The 11,763-nt window shown below is 53.7% G+C and overlaps 1 pseudogene; it reads left to right on the top strand.

Annotated features, from left to right (window-relative positions):
- The first annotated feature begins 5,404 nt into the window (after positions 1 to 5,404).
- On the top strand, positions 5,405 to 11,763 carry LOC147988033 (4-hydroxyphenylacetaldehyde oxime monooxygenase-like; annotated as a pseudogene).

The raw sequence follows: 11,763 nt of genomic DNA on the forward strand, positions 1-11,763 counted from the left end.
TACAAATATTACTCTATATAAACCGTTCAAGAGGCTCAATGTACACACACCGCATTACATTAAGCCAATTCTACTGAGCTCTAATCCTCTCAGCTCACACAAGTACTCCTAGTTGGAAGGAAATAGCCCACACACACGCATGAGCTAGCTGAAGTGCGGAAGTAGCACTAGTTAGTTGTCAAAATTAGAACTAAATGGCGACCTCGCTGCTCCTCTCCCTACCACAACAATGGCAACAATGGCATCCCTTCCTCTCAGCACTCTTCGTTTTGATAGGACGCAATGCGGTTATTCTGGCTCCATCCCCACCGCACGCATCCCATAGCCACACCCCTAAGATAGATAGTGGGTCATGGATGTGACGGACTCGCCTCCGCATGCGACAACGTGGCACGCTACGTCGTCGCCTGCTCCGGCTCGTTCCTGTCTCGGCCTCGCAGGGGGAGGGGAGGGGGTCCCTACCCCCCCCCTGCTCGGCCTCGCACTGCCACATTTGTCAATGAGCGCAATGCCGATTTCAATGTCTACAAATATTTAAATCAAAAAATAAAAAACAAAATTATAAATAAGAAGTTCAAATAGTGAAGATATAGAAGTTCACGGTTTTGTAAAACCTCAAATTAACATGTTAAAAACGATTATCATGCAGAAGTTCAGGATAGTTATTCAGTGAAGACAAACAACTATTATAAGTACAAAAACATACTAGAAAAAAAAATATACGCATATCCGTCGGCCAATTCCATGGTTGCTCATGGGACTAAGTCAAAAAAAATCCAAAGCAATGCAAAGAATGAAAAATAACATAAAAAATAAGGAAATACAGAGGACTTGCTGCATTACCTTGCAAAGAAGGAAAAGCAGAAGTTCATGTATGAACGAGATAGAAGTCCAGCTTGTACAATGACCCTTAGATGATCTAGAAAAAGTGCATGCATACTTGGGCTAATCCCATGATTGCTCACGAGACAACCTCTAAAAAGAACGTCTGAAGAATTAAAATTACAAAAAAAAAAACCAAAGAAAGAAAATATAGAGCACCATGCACCTTCGCCTTGCAAATGTGGAATGCAATGTGGAAAACCAGAAGTTCAACCATAAATAAAAAAAGAAGTCCAACTTCTACTAAAGATAGTGGATGCTCAAAAAACTATCCCAAAATCATAGATTAAAAGGAAAAAAGAGGATGCATGTGCCTGTGGTCCAGCTCCGCACTTACACACATGACGACAATCAACAACATAAAACATACTTGATTTTTTATACAACAATAGCAACAGACTAGATCGTATTGCCTCATCTCCTAAAAGCATGTGTAAAGAGCACAGAAGTTCAACTACGAATGTTATAGCAGTCCAACTTGTACAACAGAACGTAAAATGATTGAAAAAACAACCCCGAACAAAATTGGTTCTCAGATTTAATCGTTTGGGTAAATTCCAACACGTCAAACAGCCATTTCGAACGTCGTCATACTCCATATAAAAAATCAAAAAATGATCCGCCATCAAGCTGTCCGCTCGAACAACGAACCACGGCGGGAGGCAGAAGGTCCAATCCACATTTTCGGAATGAATGAGCCAACCAAATCAAATTAACAACGCGGGAAGGATTCAACCGCCAGTTCGAATGTCATCATGCTCCATATAAACAAGAAAATGATTCTCATCATATTGTCCCTCGAACAGAAAACCACGGCGGGAGGCAGAAGATCCAATCGTCTGATTTCGATTTGTATGAGCCGCCAATTTGGGATCTTATCAAATTAACAACATGGCCAGCATTCTGTCTTGCTAATGCACGCAAATCCGCCGCCAATTTGAACATCAAAACTACAAATCTACAACAGCGGTCGGAACCACTCCCGCGGACGAAGAACAGAGGCGACGGAACACCAAATCGAATTCGTTCGAAAATAACAACAAATCATGCAGTAAACTCGTACCTAAACCCAATTCTCGTCCTGTTAGAGATTCTAGAACACCCAGTACGTGCAAAAAACTTGTAACAGACCCATGTTCATCACCGCCCAAGAGCAAATTAGCCAACGTGCTAGATTCCGAATCAAAACAAGCATTTAGATTCTAAAAAACGTGTCCACATTACACTTACATCACAAACAACACAAATGATCAGAAAAACTCGCGGTAGAAGGCACGGTTGCGAAGATAGCCCGAAGGTCAGGTTCGTACAGAGGGAAGTTCAAGCTCGTTACTCAGGCAGTTCAGGTTGTGATCAGAATATTATTCTGATCCCGTGATCAGAATAATGTTTATACACACACACACATACTAAGCCATCTACAAACATCTAGTGAAAAAAATCAATCTATGAAGAAAAAAGATGAACAAAATTTGTGTGTGTGTGTGCACTACCGACGGCGGCGTGGCGGCTTCGATTCGAGGAAGGAGAGGGGGAGAGGGGCTCACAATGGGCGAGGTCGGGGCGACAGCGATGACTACCCCGATGGGTCCGTGAAGTTGTCCGGACATCCGTTTTCTGGCAAATCTGAGATTAACGTGGGGGAGCTATAACGGTGACAGGACATCCACTTGGCCAATAAAAAGACATCATGTGGTCGTCCTCTCTTTTCTCTCTCCATACAGGCATGGTCCCATCTTCCCTCTCTACTCTCAACCAAACAAATAAGGATTAATTTATAAAAACAATTGGTTGGCTTTGTTCTGCATCATATCTACGGACCACGTCTCAACATAAACACCAACATATATCGAAGCCATTTAAGGGTCAACTCCGGAGACGCCCTTAAGAGCAACTCCAACGGGCCGACCCAAACGAACAACACTTTTGTCCTTTTTTGTCCGTTTGGGTCGGCCCGGCGGACACAAACGTCCGACGCCGTGTTTGGGTCGGAGTGAGCGCCCAACGTTGGTCCGACCCATTTTGTCGGCGTGCTAAAAAAATTTAACATGCATTTAATTAAACAGAAAAGCCGGCCATGAAGACAGGCGAAAGTCCACATTACATTAATTAACTTAAAACAACTAAAAACTAGATGACGCGCAGCCCTAGGCGTCCTCGTCGGCGTCTGCTTCGGGGCCGGTGAGGTCGATCAGCGTCGGCGCAGGGCCGGCCCAGGGGAGCGTCGTGTTCCAGAGAGCGGCGATGTCGGGCTGCGCCGCTGCTGCCTGGGCCTGGCGCGCCTCCTCTTCGGCCTCGCGCTCGAGCATCTGTAGGCGCTCGCCCTCCCGGCACTCCTCGGCCAGTCAAACACGGCGCCAGTGGTCGAGGTAGGCCGCCTCCTGCTTCTCCGTCGCCCCAAGCCAGATTGGCGGAGTGCTAACCCACTCGCGCACTACTCCGGTCCAGGAGTAGCGCTCAAGGGGGGACGGCTCCTTCGGCTCGGCTTTGGGCGAGGACGGCGGGGTCACCGGCGGCACGATGCAGTTGCCCACCGCGGAGAGGGCCATGGGCTCTGCCATGGGAGCCTGGAAAGCCGCCTCATCCGTCTCCCTCAACCGCTCTTCCTCCTTGCTCTCCTTAATGGCCGCCTGGTAGGCGGCCTCGGTCTCCTGGTCCTCGTCGCGGACGACGAGCGGGGGCGGCGGCAGGCTGCGGTCGACGCTGTGGACGCCGCGTCGCCTCGCCTCCTCGTGCTCGAAGGCGAACCATCGAGCCCAGTAGGGCGAGTCGACGGCGTATTGCGGTAAGGCGCGCTGCTCTGGCGTCAGCAACACCCGCCGGCGCCGCACCTCCTCCACATGGGCCCCGGCCGTCCGTGGCGCCGCCGGCACTGGGATCCTCTCCGGATCCAAATGCCAGTCATGCGGCACCGTCACGTCGAGGTACGACAGAGGCACACGGTGCTGCCATTGCCACTCGGCCTGGGGCACCGGCACATTGATGCGTTGCCTCTGTCGGGGAGAGCGCGGCGGCGCGGAAAGGGCGGGGAGGTAGGGAGAATGGCGGGCGGGGGGCTTGCCCTTGCCGCTGATGCCGATGCCGGAAAAGAAGCCCATGCTGACAGTGGCTAGGGTTGTCACCGGTGTGGGGGCAGGGGTGGCTAGATTGGGAGGAGGCGAGTGGCAGTGGATGAGGACGGCCCCGCCGCACGCTCGGCTTAACAAAGGACGACCGCCGTCGCTGACGCGTGGGCCCAAGGTGGGCGGTCGTCATAAGTAATGTTGACCGTCGAAGTTGGACGACCACCAGGTGAGGACGCGGCGGATAGCCAGAAGACGCGCGAGGCGTCCGTTCCACGTCCGCGCCGACGCATTTGGGGCGCAAATGCGTCGGCCGTCGCCGACGCATTTGGGGCGTAAATGCGTCGGCGCGGACGTGAAACGGACGCGATTTAGGTATGGGTCGGCACGTTAGGCCGCCTCTTTTGTTCGCGCCGATTCAAACGGACGGCGACGGAAGAAATGGGTCACCATATTGAAGTTGCTGTAATTAGCGGTAATGCATGTGCTACTTTTTAAAGCCTCGACCACTGCATGTGAATCATAGGGGCTGTGATTGGACGTTACGATTGCATGTGAAGTGCAAGCGGTTTAGATTAGATTATTACTAAAAAAAAGGGCAAAGCCTTCGGTTGACCTTCTCTCACGAGGATAACGTGCTTAACCTGCATCTGAAAAACCACTTACCAACGATGAGTCTAATTTTCCAAGTTTAAGTCCACGAGCACTTGTTGCTTGGAGATACTAAGTATCCTTTTTGTGAGGACATAAGCCATGGTGGGCGCGTCGAGTGTGTGTGTGTGTGCGCGCGTGTGTGCGCACGAGTTGGACGTGTCGGATGCCGGTGAGTAGCCGTGTCGGGTCCATGGTAGGGTGTGCGCGTGTGTCTGCGCGTGTGTGAGCTAGTTGGCGAGCTATGCGGGTGCCGGGGTGCGTGATCGTGTCAGGCACTGGACCCAGTCGCGTGTGAGTCTTGGAGTGCGGGACGTGACGGCTGCGCAAGTGGGTGCGCCGGGAGCACGGGATGGGGCGTCGGTGCGCGCACGCATAAAACCCCTCCCTCCCCATGTGTTGTAACTCGTGGCTCGAGTTGTTGCTTGAGGTAAAAAAACAGGCCATCATTGCGGCGCGCGTTCGATCGCCGAAAACACCACCGTGTCCATCGTGCCTTCTTAGTTCTTATTCCTCCTTCCTTCTCCGGTTCGTGGCTGGACAGAGGCGAGAGAGAGGGGTGGTGTGATGGTGAGCTAGGGCAAGGGTTAAAAACTGACAGATTTTTAACTGTTGTCCAGTGTATACTGGTGGAAGCATGTAAAACCTGAGAGACTTTATTGACTAAAAAAGAAATATCTGATCTACTCAAAATCAAATAAATATTGCAAGGCCTTACAAGTATTGTACTCTATATAAACCGTTCAAGAGGCTCGATGTACACACACCGCATCACATTGAGCTCTAATCCTCTCAGCTCTCACAAGTAATCCTCTCAGCCCACACACACGCATGAGCTAGCTGAAGTGCGGAAGTAGCACTAGTTAGTTATCAAAATTAGAACTAAATGGCGACCTCGCTGCTCCTCTCCCTACCCCAACAATGGCAGCTCTTCCTCTTAGCACTCATCGTTTCTGCCGTCTCCCTCCTACTGTGGACAAGGAGGAAAGGGAAAGGGCGGCTGAAGCTGCCACCGGGCCCCGTGAAGCTGCCCATCGTGGGGAACCTGCACCAGCTAGGCTCGCTGCCGCACCGGACTCTGAGTGATCTGGCGCGGCTCCACGGGCCGGTGATGCAGCTGCAGCTCGGCACGGCGCCCACCGTGGTGCTGTCTTCAGCGGTGCTGGACGAGCACGTCCTGCGCCTCTCCGACTGCATCACGGGCACGGTTGCTTACCGCACTATTTGTATCGTTCGGCTTTGATAAATAGCCTCTCTATAAACAATGCTTAGCTTCTAGTCTATTTTTTGCATTATCTTCTTTTCACATTTATGTTTATTAAAATGACATGATTGCACCCGTACACCATGGTACGGCAAACACGCCAGGGGCTTCAGTACCCCTCATAATGGTGTGAGAAGTCTGTACACTTTCACAAGTGCGGCACCTCGAACTTATAGCACTATATGCATCGGCTCCGAATCATGATTTGGGTCAATAGTTGGGTTTGCCCGGCTCCTATGTTTTGGTGCCTTACGTTCCGCTCTATCGGCTAAGTTAGCACTAGGAGAACCACTCTGATTGTGCCCCGGTTCAGCTGGGTTAAGCAACTCAGTGGAGAAAGCTAAAACTGACTGTCATGATGTGGCGAGAGACCGGTCGCTGTTCGAGAGGTTTTTCGAGTCCCTAAAGGCTTATGCCGCTTCGAGCGAGGAGCGCCCCGAACTCGGTCTTCCGAACTAGGGGCTTCGTCGAAATTTAAAATTATAGAGTTCTATGGCTAAGTGAGAGTGTTCAAGCATTATAGTCCGATTGCCTGGTTCGTTGTGCTGAGCGCCTCCCTCGAAGGACCCAACTATGGGAAAAAGAGCGCTCAGTTTTATCCCGAACACCCCAGCACTAGTGGCACGGGGGCAGAAGCCGACGACTGGTCATCTCTCATTTTTTGATAAACGGCCGCACAGAAAGTAATATTTTAAATTCAATAAACATTGCTTAGCGCATATGAACAAGTTTTCAGTGCATAGGATAAACACGAGCGAGTTCATTCAAATATCACATCCTTGGTACATTCATCCGCCACAAGGCGAGCACCTGCAAGAACATCCTTGTAGTAGTTCTCGGGCTTGCGATGCTCCTTCCCCGGCGGCGGCCCGTCCTTCACAAGCTTCTCACCGTCCAGCTTACCCCAGTGCACCTTTGCACGGGCAAGGGCCCGACGGGCACCTTTGATGCAGACGGAGCGCTTGATGACCTCGAGCCTCGGACAGGCCTCCACCAGCCGCCGCACCAGCCCGAAATAGCTCCTAGGCAGGGCCTCTCTGGGCCACAGCCGAACTATGAAGCCCTTCATGGCCTGTTCGGCCGCCTTGTGGAGCTCGACCAACTGTTTCAGCTGGTCGCTCAAGGGCACAGGGTGTCCGGCCTCAGAATACTGAGACCAGAACACCTTCTCCGTTGAGCTGCCCTCTTCATCTCGGTAGAATGCGGCGGCGTCGGATACGCTGCGGGGAAGATTTGCGAATGCCCCTAGAGAGCTCCGGATTCGGGTAAGTAACAAGTAGTTTACTTTTATATTTCTGCTTTGCATAAAGAATGCCTTACCCGCTGCTATCTTCCTCATCTCCTCCAACTATCGGAGGGCCTTTTGGGCTTCGGCCTTGGCAGACTTGGCAGTCTCAAGGGCCATCGTGAGCTCGGATGCTTGCGCCTTTGACTCAAGCTCCAAACTCTCATGTTTTTTCATGAGAGCCTGAAGCTCTTGCTGCACCTCGCCGACCTGAGCCCCAAGTCTGTCTCACTCGGCGCGCTCCGTGGCCGTTTTCTTTTTGGCCTCAGACAGCGCCTGCTTAAGGGTCGCCACTTTAGTCGTGGACCCTACAATAAGCACTACAATCATGTTATCTTTTTTGCAATCACGCCTTTCTATAGGCACCTTTTCTGTAAGGTATTTCTTACCTTCTTTCTCCTCGAGCCGCCGCTTGGCAAGGCCGAGCTCTTGCTCGGTCTGCTCGAGGTCCTGCTTCAGGACACCCACCTCCGCAGTCAGTGCGGCGGTGGATAGCAGCGAAGCCTGCATACGCACATTGACTCTTTTTTTTGTTAGACTCCTGCGAAATTTAATAGATCCTCTATTCGGCTTTTCTTTCCGAACGCCAAACAGAGCATCAGGGGCTACTGTCTATGCGGTAATATTTTTACATATTTTCACTTACCTCGAAGCCTGCTAGAAGGCTAGCGCAAGCTTCAGTCAGTCCGCTCTTGGCGGACTGAACCTTCTGGATCACCGTACTCATAATAGTACGGTGCCCCTCGTTGATGGGGGCGCCGTCAAGCACCTCCAGCAGATTGTCCGGCACCTCCGGTTGGACGGAGGCCGCCAGCTCAGAAGGATTGCTCCTCTTGGAAGGAGTTCGCCTACCGCGGTCCAGAACTGTGGAAGATTCCGGCGCGGTGTCCGGCACAAAGCCAGACTTGGAGCCCTGGGGGGCCTTATCCCCTTCACTCCTGGAGTCCGGGAGGTTGCCTTGCGGCTCCTCCGGGACCACCTCCTCCTGCCCCGGAGCTTGTCGCGACGCCACTTCGGTGTCGTCTGCAGTGCGGGGGGAGACATCGGGCGGAACTGAGTTCACGTCCGATGAGTCCAGGGAGCCGCCCGACGATTCGTTGAATTCGGCCCGGGGCGGGCTGCATAATTACATTCGACATTGGGGGAAGCTGTGCGACAAAGGAACATCATGAGTTACTCTGATATCCGAACTTACGATTTCACCGGACGCTTGGCCCTGTTTGGCCACTCCTCTTCGCCCTCTTCGGCGTCGGGGGAGTAGTCCGGCGGAGGGGTCTTCCTTTTCCTAGACCCCTCGGCCTCCCCCGTTGGGGCGGCCTTCCTCTTCTCTCCTCCCTCCGCTGGGAGGGGAGAGTTTTCTTCTTCCTCCTCCTCGTTTTCACGGGAAGAGGGCATCTCGGACTCGTCGGATGACGAGTCCGACACCACCACGTTACGGGCACTCTTTCGAGTCCCTGTGGTCTTCTTCTTCTTGGCCTTCTTTTCCGGCACCACATAAGGCGCCGGAGCCAGCAGCTTCACTAGTAGAGCTGGGGCTGGGTCTTCGGGCAGCGGAGCCGGACAGTTAATCGGTCCGGATATCGCCCGCCAAGCCTGTCAAAGGTAAGGGAGTTTAGATCCCACATAGAGTTAAACTATGAAAAAAGCTGAACATCCTATAAAAGGTGAAGATAGCTTACCTCGCTAGCGTGACGCTGCGAGCTGTATCCGCGGTCCTCGGAAGCGGATGCGGGAGCCTCGGCGCCCTTGAATAGCACCTTCCAGGCATCTTCGTATGTCGTGTCGAAGAGCCTGCTAAGGGTTTGGTGCTGCGCCGGGTCGAACTCCCACAGATTAAAATCCCGTTGTTGGCACGGGAGGATCCGGCGGACGAGCATAACCTGGATTACATTAACAATCCGGATTGGCTTGTTCACCAGGGATTGGATGCATGTTTGCAATCCGGTGACCTCTTTTTCGTCACCCCATGACAGGGCCGTCTCTTTCCAGGACATAAGCCGCGTGGGGGGTCCGGATTGGAACTCGGGGGCTGCGGTCCATTTCGGATCGCGCGGCTCGGTGATATAAAACCACCCGGATTGCCATCCCATTAGGGTCTCCATGAAAGAGCCCTCGAACCATAGGACGTTGGCCATCTTGCCCGCCATGGCGCCTCCGCACTCTGCCTGGCTGCTGCGCACCACCTTGGGCTTGACGTTGAAGGTCTTGAGCCAGAGGCCGAAATGAGGGCGGACGTGGAGAAAAGCCTCGCACACGACGATAAACGCCGAGATGTTGAGGATGAAGTTCGGAGCCAGATCGTGGAAATCCAGGCCGTAGTAGAACATGAGCCCCAGGACAAATGGGTGGAGTGGAAAACCCAGTCCGCGGAGGAAGTGGGGAAGAAATACTACCCTCTCATGGGGCCTTGGGTGGGGAGAAGCTGCCCCTTTTCGGGAAGCCGGTGCGCGATGTCCTTAGATAGGTATCCGGCCTTCCTTAGCTTCTTGACTTGGCCCTCCGTGGCGGAGGAGACCATCCACTTGCCTCCCGCTCCGGACATTGCTGGAGAAGGTTGACGAAGTCTTCAATCTTGTATCTTCATAGTCCTGGAGTCCGGCTGAAGGTATAGTCCGGCTACCCGAACACCCCCTAATCCAGGACTCCCTCAGTAGCCCCTGAACCAGGCTTCAATGACGACGAGTCTGGCGCGCAGATTGTCTTCGGCATTGCAAGGCGGGTTCCTCCTCCAAGTCCTTCATAGAAGATTGTAAACACCAAGAGTGGTATCCGGCTCTGCAAAATAAGTTTCCACATATTGCCATAGAGAGAATAATATTAACACAAATCAAATCTGCTGACGTATTCCGCAGTGCGTCATCACACTACGGCCAAGTCCTTTACTCGAATCGTTTTTACTTTTCCACCCCAGCACATTTTGTGAGGCGGTTTCCTTGGCACGTTTTGTCAAAGCAGAGATCGTGTACCCCCTTTACGGGATTCTCATCAATACGGATGTGGCTAACCCAACCGCGCCATTTATCACGGCGCTTGGGAGGCAAGCGAGTTTTACTAGGCTGGTGGGGACGCACAACCGCATCCGCCCATATAAGGGGATAAGGATCCACCTTTTTACCTACGCCTTCTTCCTCCTTTGCCTATCCATCTCCTGCGCACTCGAGCTCCAGCGCCCAAGCCCGTACTTCCCAAGCGCCGCTGAAGACAGCACCACGGTGGGCCAACGCTCCTAAGCTACGGCCTCAAGGACGTGGCGTTCGCGCCCTACGGCGCCTACTGGCGCCACATCCGGAAGCTCCTCGTCGTCGAGCTCCTCAGCGCAGGCCGCGTCAAGGCCGCATGGTACGCGCGCCAGGAGCAGGTGGACAGGCTGGTGGCCGCCCTGTTAGCCGCCGGGAAGGCGAAGCAGCCAGTGGTGCTGGACGAGCACGTCCTGCGCCTCTCCGACTGCATACGGGCACGGTGGCGTTCGGCAGCGTCTACGCCAGCGACAAGTTTGCGAGCTTCCAGCACGCCCTCGATGAGGCCATGGAGGTGATCTCCTGCACCTCCGCGGAGGACTTCTTCCCCAAAGCCGTTGGCCGGCTCGTCAACCGCGTCAGTGGCTCCATGGCCCGCCGCGAGAGGGTCTTCAGGCAGCTCGACGCCTTCTTTGAAATGGTCATCGAGGAGCACCTGGACCCTAAGCTCGCCAACCCTGCTGAGAATGAGAATGGCGGTGGCGTTGACCTCGTCGACGCGCTCATCGCCCTCTGGAAGGAGGACCCTGGGTTCACCAGGGACCACGTCAAGACCCTAATCTTTGTAAGCACTTTAATCAACTAATCTTTTGCTTTGATCGACCGATTCATGCATGCATGCATGCGTTCAGTCAGAACAAAAGTAGAAAATGAAGAGCATTATTTTTTGAGTTTCAGAACACGTTCATCGCCAGCATTGACACGAGCTCGGTGACCATCGTGTGGGCAATGTCAGAGCTGATCCGGAAGCCATGTGTGCTCGGCAAGGTGCAGGCCGAGATCAGGGCCATGGCGGGCGGCAACGTCAACGGGAGGGTGCTGTCAGAAGACGTGTCCAGGCTCACCTACCTCAACATGGTGGTGAAGGAGACCCTCCGGCTGCACCCGCCGGCGCCACTGCAGCTGCCGAGGGAGACGATGCGGCACATCCAGGTGGCCGAGTATGACGTGCCGGCCAAGACGCGGGTCTACGTCAACGCGTTGGCCATCGGCAGGGACCCGACGAGCTGGCCGGACAGCCCGGAGGAGTTCAACCCTGACAGGTTTGAGGGGAGGGACGTAGACGTCAAGGGCGAGCATCCCGAGCTGATGGCGTTCGGCATGGGGCGCCGGATATGCCCCGGCTTGTCCATGGCCATGGCCACTGTAGAGTTCACCCTGGCCAACCTGCTCTTCTGCTTCGACTGGGCGCTCCCGGAGGGGATAGCGGCGGACGACGTGAGCATGGAGGAGGAAGGACGGGTCGTGTTCCACCGCAAGACGCCGCTCGTGCTCGTGCCTACTGCTTACGTACCGCCACGGCCACGTCCTTGCTGAATTGGAACATCACAGTAGTTGGCTATTGCAATATGGGATTGCTGAGTGTCAGTGTCTTAGTCGATC

The sequence above is a fragment of the Triticum urartu genome, chromosome 2A (assembly GCF_056163025.1).
Source record: "Triticum urartu cultivar PI428250 chromosome 2A, HENAU_Tu73, whole genome shotgun sequence".
NCBI classification, from domain to species: domain Eukaryota; kingdom Viridiplantae; phylum Streptophyta; class Magnoliopsida; order Poales; family Poaceae; genus Triticum; species Triticum urartu.